The 16,910-nt window shown below is 40.9% G+C and overlaps 1 protein-coding gene across 3 annotated transcripts in view; it reads right to left on the reverse strand.

Moving 5' to 3' along the window:
- The window catches only part of DNMBP (dynamin binding protein), a 224,312-nt gene that overhangs the window by 42,132 nt on the left and 165,270 nt on the right, over window positions 1–16,910 (reverse strand). For 2 of the 3 annotated variants that reach the window (XM_026678027.2, XM_087964762.1), the window contains exon 1: window positions 12,917–13,000. The exons of the other annotated variant lie outside the window; for it this stretch is intronic. The gene's annotated coding sequence lies outside the window, so the exon portion shown is untranslated. Of the gene's footprint in view, window positions 1–12,916; window positions 13,001–16,910 lie in introns of those variants that run through there. 3 annotated transcript variants of the gene reach the window in all.

The raw sequence follows: 16,910 nt of genomic DNA on the forward strand, positions 1-16,910 counted from the left end.
AACACCTCTGAAATGAAATGAAATTCAACACCCCTTGAAAGGCTTCAGATTAGAGAAACCTAATCTCGAGGAAGCACTAGGTCCAGAAATCACAGCACTATTAGGATTCCATATTGTTAAAAATGTACGTGTAGGGTTCAAACATAATCTATAGAGGGTGGAACAACAGAAGTTCATGTATTGAAAAGTGGTTGTGATATGCATAGAGTTACCCAAGCAGATAGTTATTTTGCACTATGCATAGTGTAATTTACTTCATATCATTTCCTCCCAAAGAACCGGGTTCTGCATATGTGAAGGGCTGCCTCTCCCATTACCAAACCAGTCTAAAGGTGAAGCCATTGTGAAGAGGATCATTCGTTTGGCATGCATTCCTTAACCCGGGAGTACTGGCTCACTCACAGGTTAAGAAATGCATTTCTTCAAATGAAATGGTTTTTTTTAAAAATATACTTCTAACGAACAAAATATTTTATGAAGCCAACCTTTCTAATTTGTGAATTGTGGTTTATGGCTTAGCATGTTTCATATAATGCCCCCCCACCCAATTCAATAAACCATGGGTTACAAACCATGGCTTAATGTCATTTGTGAACTTACTCAGAAAGGTAATAGGGGTACCTCAGTTCTAGAACAGTCTATGTGGAGAATGAACAATTCTAGTGACTGCTCATATGTACAATATGTGGAAAATTTCAAAATGTTCATACAGTCAGGTTTTTTTTTTTTAGTGCGAGCTCCAGCTCAATAGACATTTCCCCAAATTCAAAAATCACACAGCATTTAGGAAGGAAACAGATGACATGCAGGAAAGAAGGGAAAGCAAGCACGGAAGTTTAGAACTTCCCTGACGCACAGATTGTGTGCTAGTGAGAATAAGGCACAAAGAAGAAAAAAACTGATCTGGCTATCAAATTTTTCTACCTTTCTAATAATTTTGTTCTTGTCTCTTTAACTGGATTGGAATTATAACGTTTATTCCACTGATATGAACAGTTTTAGCATAGTATGAAAAAGCTTTCTCCTGATGCTTCTGGAAAGTTGGTGGTTATTTTCTCCCAACTTTACCCTGGTCATTGTAACTTCTTCATTTAAATAGTGAAAAAGGTGGGAATAGACAATGTTTTAATATTAATAGGCTGCATTGCATGGGTGGTTTTCCAGGGTTATTTTTCCTGGGGTGGGGTGTTGTTGTTGTTTTTTTTTTTTTTGAAGCGGGGAGATCTTTCTCTTTTACTGCTTTAACCCAATTTTGGAGCTTACCATTTTTGTATATATTTTTTCCTCTGTGGCAGGAAAGCACGTTACCAATTTTGAGCAGAGGGGTCCCCAAAGAGTCTTGAAAAAGAGGGGAGGGTTATGGACTATATGAGTGCCAGAGATACAGGCTGTGTGCCTTTGCTGTATGCCATGAGACTTATGTGGGAGTTTCCCACAGTCCTGTGCTTTTAGCATTAGAAATCAAGAGGGACAAAGCACATGCTTTCATAAGGCGACACACTTGCCTCCTCTTAGACCAGGGGTGTCCAACCTTGGCAACTTTAAGACTTGTGGACTTCAACTCCCAGAATTCCTCAGCCAGCAAAGCTGGCTGAGGAATTCTGGGAGTTGAAGTCCACAAGTCTTAAAGTTGCCAAGGTTGGACACCCCTGTCTTAGACCGTAAATAAGTTATATGTCCCCCACTTCCAACCAGAGGACAAACATGTTGCTGTGCCTGGGAAGTGTCCATTTGTACATTTGGAACTTTGGCTGTGTAGTTCTTAAAAGAAATAACTGGATGTGTATTGATACAAGTGTGCATCAAAACCCATAAACAGGGTGAAGTAAGTTTGAATGAAGGACTGCAGAGAACAATATGCTGTTTTGATGGCATTGCTTTATTATCAGGCATGGGTTTCAACATGGCAACAATGTGAAGCTTGCCTTTTTCAGAAATGCTGCCTTGGCAATTCCCAGCTTTTATACTGCTGATAAATGGAGAACAATGTTACCAGTTGTCTTTCAACTATGACCCCAGCAGCAAAATGCAGTATATAAAAGAAATCCTTCCTTATGATTTTCTGGATTGGATTGCATCAAAAGTATACTTGCACCTCATCAACTTTAAGAGATAACGTCATCCAATAAAACAGCTGCTGATATATATGAAAAATTGCAGGGGAATTTAATAGATATATTTAAAAACAAAAAAATCACAGCCATAAGAGATGTTGCCCCTTTGTGAGACACAATGAATCAGCCCTCACCATATGACTATTCAGACCACAATGCAGAAAAGGCAAGTTCAGATTTGTGTATCAAACAAGCTCACGTTGAGATAATTGTAATACAGTCTGTGTAGGACCATCCTTGCTCTTGATCTGGGAAGCCACAGAATGCAGTGGAGAAGTTACTGAATGGGGAACCTGTCCGTGCCCAGGGCACCCCTAACTATATTGAAGCATCTGCAATGATTCAAAGATTTGGTTTTAACAACTTAGAACCAAGACTCTGATTAAATGCTTTTTCCATTGTGGTTGGTTACAAGGGCTGCTCAATGTCGTTAGGTAACAGATCTGGTCCAAACTTTGAAATGCTAATTCCCCCAAATTCAGGAAGCAGCTACCAGACTAGAGTTAATCAAATTATGTTTCACAGAAATGATTCAATAATTTTAAGAAACATTAACTTATTAACTCCAGCTGCCTCTTGAAAAAGCACCTTTGGGACAACCATGACCTGGATGGCTGAGAATTTCCATAGACATTTAACTTAACTAATTCCACTATTAACAATAATATTGGCTCCTTGGATACTATTAACAATAATATTGACTCCATTGACCCTTGTGGGTCAATACTGTATGTATCATTTTGGAGAACCCTGTTTTAGAGATTCAGAGATGAAAGGATCTGCAAATTAAGAATTGATTTTCCAGTCAAAGTGTGTAGCAATGAGAAGAAATGGCATCTGGCAGCATTCCACTGACCTTGAACTGTCCAGATGACTACCAGCTGCAGAATGTTAGCCTAGAACAACACTACTCTTTTCTTTAAAGATCATGTAGAATATTCTTCAAATTGTAAAATACTTGATATCACTTTTAAGGTCTTTTAGGAGAGCCTGATTAAATAGAAGCTATCTCTGGCATTGTCACCTAACACACTGAACATCGTATTTCTCCCTGCCTACCTGGCCATCTTTTTGACCTCTGGCATTGTTGGAATTCTTTGGTTCCTGAGCTAGTTCTGCCTTTGCACCCCAGGCACCCAATCCCTGAACATAACTGGCATAATGTCATTCATAGGCAACCACATGCTACTTCTAACACTTTACAGTCAGTCAGAAAGACCTGGATGATTGGAGAAGCTTTGAGCTGAAAGTTCATAATTCATTCAGCTTTTTTTTTTTACTCTTTGTGTGAAGGAGCCACAATGGAGTGCAATAATCGCAATTACCCTGCAAGTATAAAAGCACTGAAAGAGGTGCAAATAGTGACAATGTGGATAAACTAATGATGGAAAGATGACTAAAATGTATGGCAATTTTTGTTTATTTATATTTATTTATTTATACCCCAACATTATAGAATACTCAGCCTAATAAGATATAAAGAATCTAATCATCTTAACATGGATTGCAAGGCAATAAAGAGTATTAAATCTGAAATGATTACAGAGGATAAGAAAAGAAGCATATTTTTCTCCACTTTGGAGGAAAATCAAACTGGCACAATATATAGAAGGGCTATAATTCTGTGGTGGATTGTGCGCTTTGCTTGCAAAGCTTTAGATTCAGTTCCTGACAATGCCAGGTGGTGTTGGGCTCCATCTTAGGCTCCGACAAACCAACAGGAAGTCAGTGTAGACAATAATGAATTAGATTTGACTGTGCAGAAGGTTGCTCTAGTATTGCAAACTGTCCATGATGTACTCCTTAAGGCAGGATTTCTTGTGATGCCAGAAGAAGAAGAAGAAGGTGGCTCAAATAGATTTGGAAGTGTCCCAACTCATAAATATTGATAACCTAGCACAGAAGCTACTGCCTTCCAAAGATATAATACAAGTCAAGGTGGCCTTGCAGCATAGAATAATAGAGTGAACATTGTGCAAACTCCACCTTTGTGCAAGAATTCAAACTAAAACATTCATGAGAGACAACCATTCAGTGGTACTTTACTATTTTGACAACAGTCAACCTCTCTTGTCTAAAGTGTAAAAAAACAACAACTCTGCACTATTATGATCCTGCAAGGAAAAGGATTCAATCAGCTGCATAAGAATGGTGGGCAATAATTAGCAAAAAACGATGATTATTAGGAAGGCCAATGGCAGAACAACCCTCTAGTGACTGTAACATAGAAAATGCCATTTAAAAGATTGCTCAAAGAGTTCCATATCTTATATTAATTATGCAAATAGATACATAAAAAAAGAATAACAATATGTGCACATTGTAATTTTTCCTATATTATAGCTTGGCGAGTTACAAGAGGGTTGGACCTTGGACTCTTCACTGTATAGTATTGTCTTTTGCAGCCAGCCCTCCCTTGTGTTTGGTAGGCTAGCTCCAAAAATCGTAGCTTATTCCATGATAAAACATCAACAGATTGCTGTCTCCTCAGGAACATCTGCTTGCCAATCTTTCTTCCAAACTAACGCCTAGAGGGAGGAAACAATATCTCAGCTTCATCCGGCTGCCTCATTAGAGAACCCAGCCTTCTATCCTAAACAGCAAACTGTTCCCAGATTTCTTGCCTCCAGCTTCCTTCATTTGACCAGCAATATTCAGTCCAAGTATAACAGGCCAGTGTGCTGTAGGAGAAGGCAATCCAGGGAAGAGGAGGTGGGGGAAGCGTGTTATGTACCCAAGCCTTGGCTCATAGCTGAGTCACCAGCTTTAACTCCCTGCAGTACTCCTCCCCTCTTATTTCAGGAACATCCACAAATGAATAGAAATGGTAGAAGAATCCCTATCAACCTTCTGCTGTATAAGTTCAGAGAGGTTTACTATATATGCGAGAGGACTGGATTCCTCTGGTTTTCAGAAGACCCTGATAGCCAAGACTTCATTGAACTAATTTTTCATGGTTCCCTCAATAATACTAAATACTAAATCCTCACAATACGTTTAGATTATCCTTTGCAGTTGCTACCATTTCTTCTGCCAGAAGTATCACAACCACCTTTGAAAATAACACAGTGCACCTCACAAACTCCACCCTTAGTGATAAGCATTTATTCATCCCAGTCACTCTCAATCCAACCTGTCTCTAAGATTTGCTTTTGCGAGGATAAAATGAAGAGATTTTCCTTGTATAAATTACTTTCAGCTCCCAGAAGAAAAACGGGATATAACCCTAACAAACAAATGAAAATAAATAAAACATATTGGTAGAGCACCGGATTGAGAAAGGTGTACACAGATGTTACTAACCCTTACATTTCAAAGTTTATGACCATTTCCACACAAACTCAATACCCATTTTGAACCAGTTTCAGACCTCTGCAATCACATAACATCAGTTAATACATGAACCGAGTCAAGTTTTTTTCCTTGCCTCTGAAACCTGGAATCATCTTTGAAACACTGCAGCTACCTGAAGTTTGTGTAAGCAACCCCAGCATCATTGGGCTCCAAGTGCCTTAGCAGGTCTTTTAAGGGGGAAAGATGGTGTTTGTTTTCCCCAAGACCTATTGTCATGCCCCTGGTAGAGACTGACTCTGAGGGAGAGGAGGAATAGCCTACCGGGTCAGGAGGTTGTGGAGGAGGCTGGGGAAGAGCAGAGGCCAGCTGAGCAGTCAGAGGAGGACCCAGGCCCATCCCCTACCCATCCTAGGGCAGGCAGGGAGGAAAGGATAAGGGAGAGACGTGGTCTGCTCAGGAGGAGAGGGCCTTGATCCTCTTCATGGGCTGCAGCTGTGAGAACTGAATAAGAGGACGGACAGGCGAACACTGGAAACAAAGCGTGGAAATATCTCTAGTTTATGGTTCCTCTATAGGTTTGGCGTCCTTCCCAGTGTGTGTTATCTGTGGACGTCCTCCAGCCCTTATCTTGCCTGGTTTGTGTTGCTTTTTTCCTTCTTCTTGTAACTGTGTGGGATATTTTTGTTTTCTGTCAAGAATATTCGGAGCTTGGAAGCAAAGTGAAGGAATAAAAAGGAGCTCTGTGACTGTGTTTGTTTTGTATCCCACCGTGGGTCATCACACCTATGGAAATTCAGAGGAAGCATCTTTTTTCCACAGTTGTGGGCTGGACAACAGTAAAGGAGATCTTGGGTAGCTTTTTGAAATAACCACTATTAGCTCTCCCCACATCTTTCATCATTCTTATTCTGCAATTAGAGAACTGTTGCATCAATTTAACAGGAGAATACATCAGGGAAGCATAGAATAGAAAATAACTCCTTTATCCCTTTCCCACCTAGAAAACTTGCCCTAGTCACAGAATAACCTTCTCTGACTCTTGTGCCAGTCTCCTTACAGCAGGGGTATCAAACTTGATTTGAGGTGGGTGGGCATGGTGTGGCCAGGGTGGGTGTGGCCACCTCAACACCACTCAGGTTGGGTGCGGCTGTGGCGGCCCGAGTCCTCTGCCAGCGAAAACGGGCTCCCTAACTCCATTTTTGGCTGCAATGGCCTCCTGCAAGCCTCTCCCAGCAAAAACAGAGCTCGGGAGGGCTGCAGACCAGTCCTTCACTGTTTCTAGGACTGTTTCCTGCCTTTTTTGCTGGCAGAGGCCTCGCAGGCCGATCCTTCACTGTTTCCAGGGCAGCCAGATCTAAGTACCCCATGGTCCAGTCCGGCCCCTGCGACTTGAGTTTGAAACCCCTGTCTTACAGTATTCTTCTTAGGTATAAGGAAATACTGTAATGTAATAGGTCTCTGCAACTTTGACCAGCTTTTGTGAAGTTTAACTCTACCGAAGGAATGTGGGTGTGTATGCCTAACAATGTCCCCATCCTTGTCACTTCAATCAGCCCTTCCAGATTGAAAAAAAAAACCCACTATAGGCTCCTACTCAAACTGAATGCAAGCACCAGCTATATGGCTGGAAAACCTGATTCTCTGATAATGAAGATGCTTGTCAAACACTAAACTTGGCAAGCACAAGACAATGATTAATAATAACCTAATTTGACACAGATAATTGAATTGCTACTTATTCCTAACCATTAATATGCCATAATGAACAGAGTTGGCATGTCCAGAAGAACCAAGCCATCCCCAGAAAAGTATTATTTTTCAGTCATGCTAATAAGGTCTGATCAAATTATATCTGGAATACAAATTCATGCATGTCCCAGCAACTTTTTCAAAGCTTCAATACAATAGATTATTAATTTAAAATTTGGATTAATTTTAAATCCATAAACCACTATCACAACTCCTTTTATATAAAGGTATAAAAACCTGGGATTTGCTGCATTATCAACCCAAATATGAATAACACAATTCCTTATATGAGCCAAAAAAGGTGTTTCTTATGTGTGTCCTTCCAAATGCTTTCAATTTCAATGTCTTCTCTACTGGATGTATTTCAATATCTTCTCTACTCAACTGAACAATGCATCTTAGAGGGCTCTGAAGTAGGGAACTTTCATCACCCTGCCCATCAATTAGGCTGGCTGGGGCTAAAGGAAATTGTAGCCCAAACATCTGGAATTGTTGTACCAACACACCAACCTTATGCTCAGTATTCTATAATTGATAATGGTTAGATGTGTGCATGTATGGAACAGGATATACAGAGCGTGTTACACAGAAGATTACACAGAAAGGGTTACACAGAAAGAGTTTTTCCAGCCCTGACATTAATTTCCAAATTTATTTTTTTTCCAAATTTTTCCATATTAAAAAAAGTTTGAGATGCAAAAGCTGTTTCTTCACAAAGTACAGGTGGTCTTTGACTTGCAGCAATTAATTTAGTGAATGTTCAGAGTTACAATGGCACTGAAAAAAGTAACTTATGACCATTTTTCACATATATGACGTAGCATCTCCATGCTTATGTGATAAAAATTCAGACGCTTCACTACTAACTCGTATTAATGATGGTTTCAGTGTCTGGTTGAGCCCACTTGGTTCGTTGTGCTAGGAAAAACTAACAGACAGAGGTGCTTGATCCCATCAGAATCCCTATCAACCTTGAGTCATGGTGGTGCTGGAGGCTAAAACATACAATGAACGGTTGCAGGAACTGGGCTTGGCTAGTCTAGTAAAGAGAAGGACCAGGGGAGACATGATAGCGGTCTTCCAATATTTGAGGGGCTGCCACAGGGAGGAAGGGGTCAAGCTATTTTCTAAAGCACCTGTAGGCCAGATAAGGAATAATGGATGGAAACTGAACAAGGAGAGATTTAACCTGGAAATAAGGAGAAACTTTCTGACAGTGAGAACGATTAACCAATGGGACAGCTTGCCCTCGGAAGTTGTGGGAGTGCCATCAGTTGAGACTTTCAAGAAGAGATTAGACTGCCATTTGTCAGAAATGGTGTAGGGTCTCCCGCTTGGGCGGGGGGTTGGACTAGATGACCTACAAGGTCCCTTCCAACTCTGATTATCTGTTATCTGGTGCAGTGGTTAGAGTGCAGTACTGCAGGCTATTTCTGCTGACTGCTGGCTGGCTGCAATTTGGCAGTTCAAATCTCGCCAGGCTCAAGGTTGATTCAGCCTTCCATCCTTTTGAGGTCGGTAAAATGAGGATCCAATATGTTGATTCTGTAAACTGGTTAGAGAGGGCTGTAAAGCACTGTAAAATGGTATAAAAGTCTAAGTGCTGTTACTATTGTTATCAGGGCAACCCAAAGCTCTCATTTGGAGAAACAAAAGCAGTTTTCTCTCAGGAATGATAATACTAGTAATCCTCAACTTATGACCACAATTGGGACTAGAATTGCCAATGAAAGTTGTTGTGGTTGTTAAATCGAATCAGACCTGATTTTACAACAATATCTTATGATGGTTGTTAAGCAAACTGCCACAGTTGTTAAGCAAATCAGGCAGTTGTTAAATAAATTAAAGTTTCCCCACTGGGCATTTTTTTGCTGTTTGTTGCCACAAAGCAGCAAAAAAAAAAAAAAAAAGATCATAAATCATGATCATGTGACTTTAGGTTGCTGCAACAAGTCATAAATGTGAACTGGTTGCTAAACATCTGAATTATGATCACATGGCCCCAGGGGGAGGGTGATATGACAGTCATAAGCACTAATACAGGTTGCAAGTCACTTTTCCCAAGGCCGTCATAACTTGAACCATCATTAAACAAATGATGTCAAGAATATTCGGAGCTTGGAAGCAAAGTGAAGGAATAAAAAGGAGCTACAAAGACTACACGGAATCATCACAAACTTTAGGAGCACTTTTTAGTTAGAAACTCAATTGGAAGAATGCCTCCCAGTAGATCTGGGCCTTAAAATTAATACCAGCCAGTATGGTCAAGAATAAAATGTATGAGCTGCCAAAGTCAAAGGTTTCATGGTTTATGAAACAGTGAAGCAACAGTTATATGTTTCTTCTTCCTGGGTACTTAGATCTATACCAGTGGTGGCAAACCTTTTTCGACTCGTGTGCCAATAATTATGTGCGCGCTTGTGCGCTCGCGTGCCAGCACCCAGAAGGCAATGCGTGCGATCCCCCTGCAGCGCACCACATGCCTGTGCATGTGTGCATGTTTCCCCCACCACGCGCCATGCATCTCTGCGCCTGCACACGATTCCATGCCATGCAGCTGTGCCTGCACATGCGATCACCACTCCATGCACCATGCATCTGCACATGCTCACACAATTACCCCCTGCGCTGCACATCTGTGCAGGTGCATGTGTCTCCCGTACGCTCCCCGCACATGTGCTCCAGATACCCGACAATCAGTTGTTGGGCGGCAGCGGCGTGCGCGCATGCGCAGTGGGGCTCTTCCGGGCGAGCTCTCACGTGCTGGGGGAAATGGCTCTGCATGCCACTTCCAGCACATGTGCCATAGGTTCGCCATCACGGATCTATACAACTGGATCTAGTTTCTTGTAAGCCAACGATGCAAACTTAAAAACAAAATTACTAGAAGCAGAGCAGGCAGGCAAGCACATAAATAAGAAATGTCCTGCTAGATTCACACAGAGGTAATTAGAGAAGCATACTACCTCCGATACAAGAGATAATAGAAAGCTGTCAAGACTACTGAATAACCTTAGCACCTGGAAAAAAGAGGGAAAACATCCCTCAAAAACCATAAACCATCTATATTTCTTCAAAAAAAGAAGAAAGGATCATAGATTATTATAATTGGCTGTCCAAATTAAATATATGGATATACTGTATACAAAGTTACACTATCTATTAAAAGTCCAGGGATGAAGGAGGCAAACATTGAGATAAGTCCTTTAAAATGGTGCCAGTGACACCATTCAAATACACAAGCAGTCAGCAAGCACAACATTGGTCTAAAAAATACGCTTAACAAAACTCTGTGGAGGTATATTCCTAGTTATAACCTCAGAGAGGCTCCTGCCTATAAAACACAAGTTGAAGAAAATGTAATTCCCTTTTAGTCACACTACGAAGCATGAATTCAGAAATGCTGAATAAGAAACGATCCAGGTCAAGGAACTCTTTACAAGTTTTTCCAAAATTTGCAAAGGAATTGCTTTGTATAGCTACAGAAAAGCAATAGAGAAAATGAAAAACTTAGGCCAATCAGAATCAGTTCACTCTTAACAAATTTCTACATGGAAATTGCAAGTCATAACTTAACACGTGGCATACACATGCAAAAGCCCAAATCTTAACATTTATAGGGCTGATTGGTGGGGCCTTGAGCACCCGCTGGAATTTTGGCCTCCTTGCAATCTTATTACTGCTCCCACCACACCCTTTCCCTCATATGCACACTTCCAAGCAAGCAGCCTTACCCAGCTGCATATTCACCATTATAAACCTTCTGTCACAGGGTAAAATTGATCATAGTATGTGAAGGAATTGGCTTAACTTAAGATGATAAAAACTTATTAAAGTGCTGTCCTCTGGTACTTTCATATGTGAGTTTGAAAATCAAATGTGAAAAAAATTAGCTGCTCCAGAACTGACTGCACCACAAGGCCCAAATGAGAAGCAGAAATGAAACCTGCAAAGGAATCAACCCAAGAGAGCTGTTGAAAAGCATGTGTATCATGACAAATACTTAATTGTGCCCAGACCGGGAATTTGATGCAATTTAAAGAAGATGCACCACAAATGAAATAAGCTTAAGTCATCTTCAGTTGTAAAATGTATTAGAATCTGTCTCCCATTACTTTGGATGGAGTCAGGACAGGAATAAGCAATAAGGGTAGCATATTGTATGCTGGCATTGTTTACAACTGACTCAGTGGTGAGTGGGTGACACTTTAACTTGGTAATGGAGGCCTTAAGTACTTCTCACAGGTTCACTAAGAAACAACAATATTTGTACTAATGTTAGAATTTATAGAACTTTCTGAACAGTCACTGGCTTGGACCATTGAACTTAGAAAATATGAACTGAAGTCTAAACTCCAACATCATTTTACGAAACATGTATTCAAAAATCCTGAAGTTGGGGAGGCGAAGGGAGAGAAATCACATGGTTTAAAATACTTCAATACATCCCTGATCTAGGAAGAGGCTGAATGGATTTAGGTTAACTGGGTACTATTATCTCAAGGGAAAAGGTATTTTTTGAAAAGTTTAGCTCAGTACATTCTAGTTTTTGAAATATTAAACTAAAACAAAAAATAAATGAAGTATCAAACCAAAATCAAACAAGGGCATATTTCTAATGGCAATAATTTTTTGCAGAATTTCCCTTTTCATTGCAGCATTTTTTTTTAAAAAAAGGAAAACTAGGTAACTTTTAAAAAGAATCATATAATTGTATTATGCTCTTTGACCCAGGATTTATCTAACTAAGGCATATGATAGTGATTATATTAGTAATACCAGCTAAAACTAGCATTTATTTAGTCAATTCCTTTCTGCGCTAACATTTTATTATTGCTCAACATATTACATTATAATTCTATAAGCAGAATCACTGATTTTTATTTTCAAGTTCAGTCATCAGAAAAGGCAGGCAACTATGACACAACTTTTGAGTCTTGTCTCACAATTTACAATGCTCAGCAAACATCAATAATTATGATGCTGGAATTGACCATTTGAAAGGCAGAATGAATGTCAGATGTAGGCTGTGTCTTGCGTTAAAGCACTATTTCTCAATCTTGGCAAAATTGAAGATGTGTGGATTTCAACTCCCAGAATTCCCCAGCTAGCAGGCTGGGAGTTGAAGTCTACACATCTTCCAAGTTGCCAAGGATGAGAAACACTGAACTAAGGAACGAGTGATACTGACAAATCCTGTCAACACGAAGGAAAAGGGAAAAGTCAGTCACCTCTGAGCACTGCTTCTGAGTCTATATTCTTAAAGTAACTCCTGTAACCGGCAGGGGTGACATAAGATGAGCAGTAAAGCAAAATCTCCAGTCGATGGGACTAAAACCAAGTGACAGAAAGTCGTACTCCCACCCTTCCTCGGAGAGGGAGGATTCCCAGGTTGGGCACTGACACCAAGGAACTGTGGGAAAATATGATGTCCGGAGAAGGAGTGTGGGTTCGCGAGGGACGAATCGTACAGGAAGCGGGTCCAACGTGTCCTCTGAAGCCTGCAGGACGCGATGGGGAGGGGAGATGGGGGTCTCCTTCGGCAGACGAAGCACGGAGACGACCGAAGCAGCACCGCACCGCTTAATGGGACTAGCAGAAGCCATGAAGTGGGAGTTGGGGCCCCATCGAAGGAGTTTCCACGCGAGAACCTTTGGGACGCGAGCGAAACTGAACCACCAGAGACCGGACGCGGAAAGGGATATCACCGCGGAAACCCTTCCTCCTCCTCCTCCTCCTCCGTCCCTGGCAGCCCCTACCTGTTGCGCGGTCCTTCGGCCGCTCCAGCCCAGCAGATCTCCCTGTCGCTTGGCCCCCGGGAGCAGCCGCGGCCCGGAGCTCAGCCTCGCCCACCCCGAGTCGCCGCCCTCTCCAGCCTGCTTGTCTTCTCAGCGCCCCCTTTCCGCCACCGAGCGTACTCAGGGCTGGAGGCGGCAGGTCGCAACCGCGAGTTGGCCGGGCAGAAGTAAAGTGTTGCAACGGGTAAAGCCGACTATCCCTCCAGGCTCGTTCGGACAAGAGGGGGCGGGGGACGGGCACTCAGCACGTGCTCAAAAGCCCTGAAAACTAATTCCGACCCTCCGGACTCCTGTATAGCGCGGGGTGCATGGCCCATCGCCTCCTCTTAGCATCAACCTTTGATAACTTCCACCACCTTTCTCAAAATAACTTGGCACGCAGAAAAAGCATAATTCTCGGAGATCGAGATATGTAACTCTGACTGGAATCATCTAGAAAACATTCCCAGTGGGGCCTTTGATTTGAACGACTGTATTTTCTTTGAGCTGCAGATTTTCCCCTCCCTTCCCCAGGCCATACTCGGATTGCTTTTGAAAGTTCTGGGCGTCAGAAAGGATTGGCACAGAGAGTGCCTGTTTGGAAGAAAGAAAGAAAAAACCCAAACCCTATGTGGCATGAATTGGCCAAGATGTGCATTAGTTTTTAGAAATCAAAATCAAAGCCACCTTATTATAGCTTAGTGGGATGTATGAAATCATCACCCTGTGTAAAAATAGGCAGCATGGGAGTGCTGCTGCAGTAAAAGTCGAGATGGGAACAGTAAAGGCATTGAGTCATTATTTCAGCTGACATATATAAATGACATACCATATTATTAAGGGGAAAAAAAATCCTATTTTTCTGTGTAAAAACCATTTCGGGCCTCAATAGTAAGGATGTAAACATGAAGTTCCCAAACAGAAAAGTATTCACAGTTCTTGCTTAGTCAATGGGATGGGTGGAAGGAAGGTGAGATAAATTTTAACTGATCTTTGTACCGTCATCTTTGTACCGATCTACATGCTTACAGGACAGATGGAGTGAAGGAGAGCCCTCAGGCCTGCTGATTGAGTCTCACCCATAAATTAGGAGTAAAATATTTTTCAAAGATTTCTGTCAGGCGACAGAAATATTTCTAAATTTCCCATTTTGGGTTACAGATTTTCTCACTTCTTAAATTATAGATAGGGTGGAACTCTCACTGAAAAAGTGCAATTTGAAGGTTTTAGACTCATGGCTCCTGCCGGGGACTTTTTTTAGCCTTGACAGGGAAAACCATTGCAACCATTTTTGGCTTAGCAAATTCTGACGTCAGCAACTCTTGCCTTTGCCAATTCATATTTGGATTATTGCAATTCATTCTACGTGGCCTTGCCCCAGAAGCTAGAACTAGTTAGAATTCATCTGCCAGCCTGTAATTGATCCAAAGTGGTTCAGCACAATTATACCAATCTAATAGGAACTGCACTGGTTAGCAGTAGGCTTTTGGTTCCAAGTCAAAATACCGGTTATCACCTGCTAAAGCCAATTGTGGTTGATTCAGGCAAAGTCTGCCTGTCCATTTTGTCCAAGCTGAAAGCAGAGGCTGAATTTCCATCTTCTATGATGGTTAAAGAGGAGGGAGACAAGTCTTCTCAGTCCTTTCCCAAGGAGCAGCTTGTGAACATGGCTTCTTTCCTGTTTTCTTACAGAAACCATAGAAAGCAGTTCCTTTCCAACAAGCATTAAGGGTAGAGACCAGTGGTGGGATTCAAATGTTTTTACTACCACTTCTGTGGGCGTGGCTTGGTGGGCGTGGCAGGGGAAGGATACTGTAAAATCTCTAGTCAGAGGTGGTATTTGCCGGTTCTCCGAACTACTCAAAATTTCCGCTACCGGTTCTCTATAACTGGTCAGAACTTGCTGAATGCCACCTCTGGTAGCGCCTGCAACTTAGCTGGAAATAGCTAACCCAAAGAGACAGTTTTTGTGCAGATGATGAGTATTATTTTGTTGGTTGTAAGATAGAGTTCTAGCCTTTAGGAGAAGATAGTATATAAATTATTGTATGTAAAAATAATTTCCAGCACTTAGTGCCCAAACTGTTCTCATTGAGATACCCAAATTTGCTGATGAAAATCAGAAGAGAGTTCAAAATAGGTATTCTTTATGTTACAAAAGTTAGATATAATTTATGGTAGTCCTTTTCCAGGTCTGCTTCCCCCATCTTATGTAGTTCTCCCAAAGTCATCTTTCGCTTTTCTTACTTAAAATAATAACCTAAATTGCTTTTTCCTTTTTAAAAAAAAACAAACTTTGCTACTAAATTTAAGTGGCATAATTTCTGGAGACAGCAGTGTGTACTGTTGAATATACTGTATGTTTTTGTATCTTATTCTTATTTCTGTGAAACTATAAACATGTGAAAAGAAAACCAATAAGAAGAACAATTCTCTGTATCAATATTCTGTTTCATTGGCCAATATCCAGAACAAATTGGCTTACAAATCTTATACAATATGGCAGTAAAAGGCAATATTCTTGGGGAATAAGAAAGACACAGTTCTTGACAATAGACAGGAATAGCCTGATTGACAAAATCTATTTAGAAGTCTTTTCAAATTAAGTTCCAAAGTTGTTGGGAGAAATGCCAGAGAACTAAAAGGTAAGTTTTATCAGTCTGACATATATTTCATGAATTTATAAACTTAAATTTAATACTACTTGTCTTAAATATGATGTTTTGTAAAACAGGGTTCATCTTGAGTAAATTAATGTAAGCAGCTATATATTTCCAGGAGGAAAATAAATTCCCATGAACACAAATGTATTAGCAAATTCAAAGTTCACAAAATAGTTCACGAGCTTTGATAAATGCTTTGAAAACTTGCACCAACTTTATAAAAGCTAGTTCCCTATGAAATACCCTGTAAAATATGGATTTTTATTTTCTCACAGATATTTGGATATTAGCTTGGAAATTCTGAACTATCAAAAATTCAGATCAATTCCATGGTTTATGGATTCAGATGTCAAATAAAAATATATGTTAAACAGTGTAATTTATTGAAAGCTAGTTCAAGGCATTTTGCTGCCAGAAATGTGGGACAATATAGCGCCCCCTCATACTCCATGTATAAAATTAAATTGCAATCGTAGTTGGTTTTTTTTTCCAAAACTGGTATTGTGAAATTATCTGCATATGTATAGTACCAGCCAAATATGAGTACCAGTAGTAATGGTGGCAACTGTTGTGATAAGGATTTTTGGATTGTTCCATTTTCACCTGGGTATCAACATGCACCGCCAACATATTTTCTCTTTTACCATGATATTGCATTCATCACAGAACCTCTGTGGTGCAGTGGTTAGAGTGTTGTACTGCAGGCCGCTTCTGCTGACTATCGGCTGTTCAAATCTCACCAGGCTCAAGGTTGACTCAGCCTTCCATCCTTCCGAGGTGGGTAAAATGAGGGCCCAGATTGTTGGGGCAAGAGGCTGACTCTGTGAACCACTTAGAGAGGGCTGTAAAGCACTATAAAGCAGTATATAAGTCTAAGTGCTATTGCTATCTTGTCTCCACTCCGTGTGTGAAACAGGCATAAGTTCTTTCCCTTACACCCAACAGGTTTCAATGGTAGTCCAAAGTGTAAAATCTGTTTCTGTATACTTCAACCATTACCCTGCAGGTAAAAACAGGCAATCAATAGCAGATGGAATCAGAGGAGTTCTTATTTGTCATTTCGAGTGGATGTGGGTATGTGCATTCCCCTCTAGTCCGTAGCTGTCATTCTGCAGTTAATCTCTGCATATAGCTGCTGTATATAGCAACATTGCGCTGCTAGTGGATCAGAATTCGCAATATTGTGCTGCTGATTGATCAAACTACAAAACAGTTCTAAGGTTAGTGTTTTTTTCTGGTGGGACCATCTATCAGGGCAACCTGGTCTACCGAAATATGGGATGGAGCATACTGCTTCCATTTTTGCCTTTCAG

Source organism: Notechis scutatus, chromosome 4 (genome assembly GCF_049901735.1).
Source record: "Notechis scutatus isolate UNSWTSFEM ecotype Mainland chromosome 4, rNotScu1.2, whole genome shotgun sequence".
NCBI lineage: Eukaryota > Metazoa > Chordata > Lepidosauria > Squamata > Elapidae > Notechis > Notechis scutatus.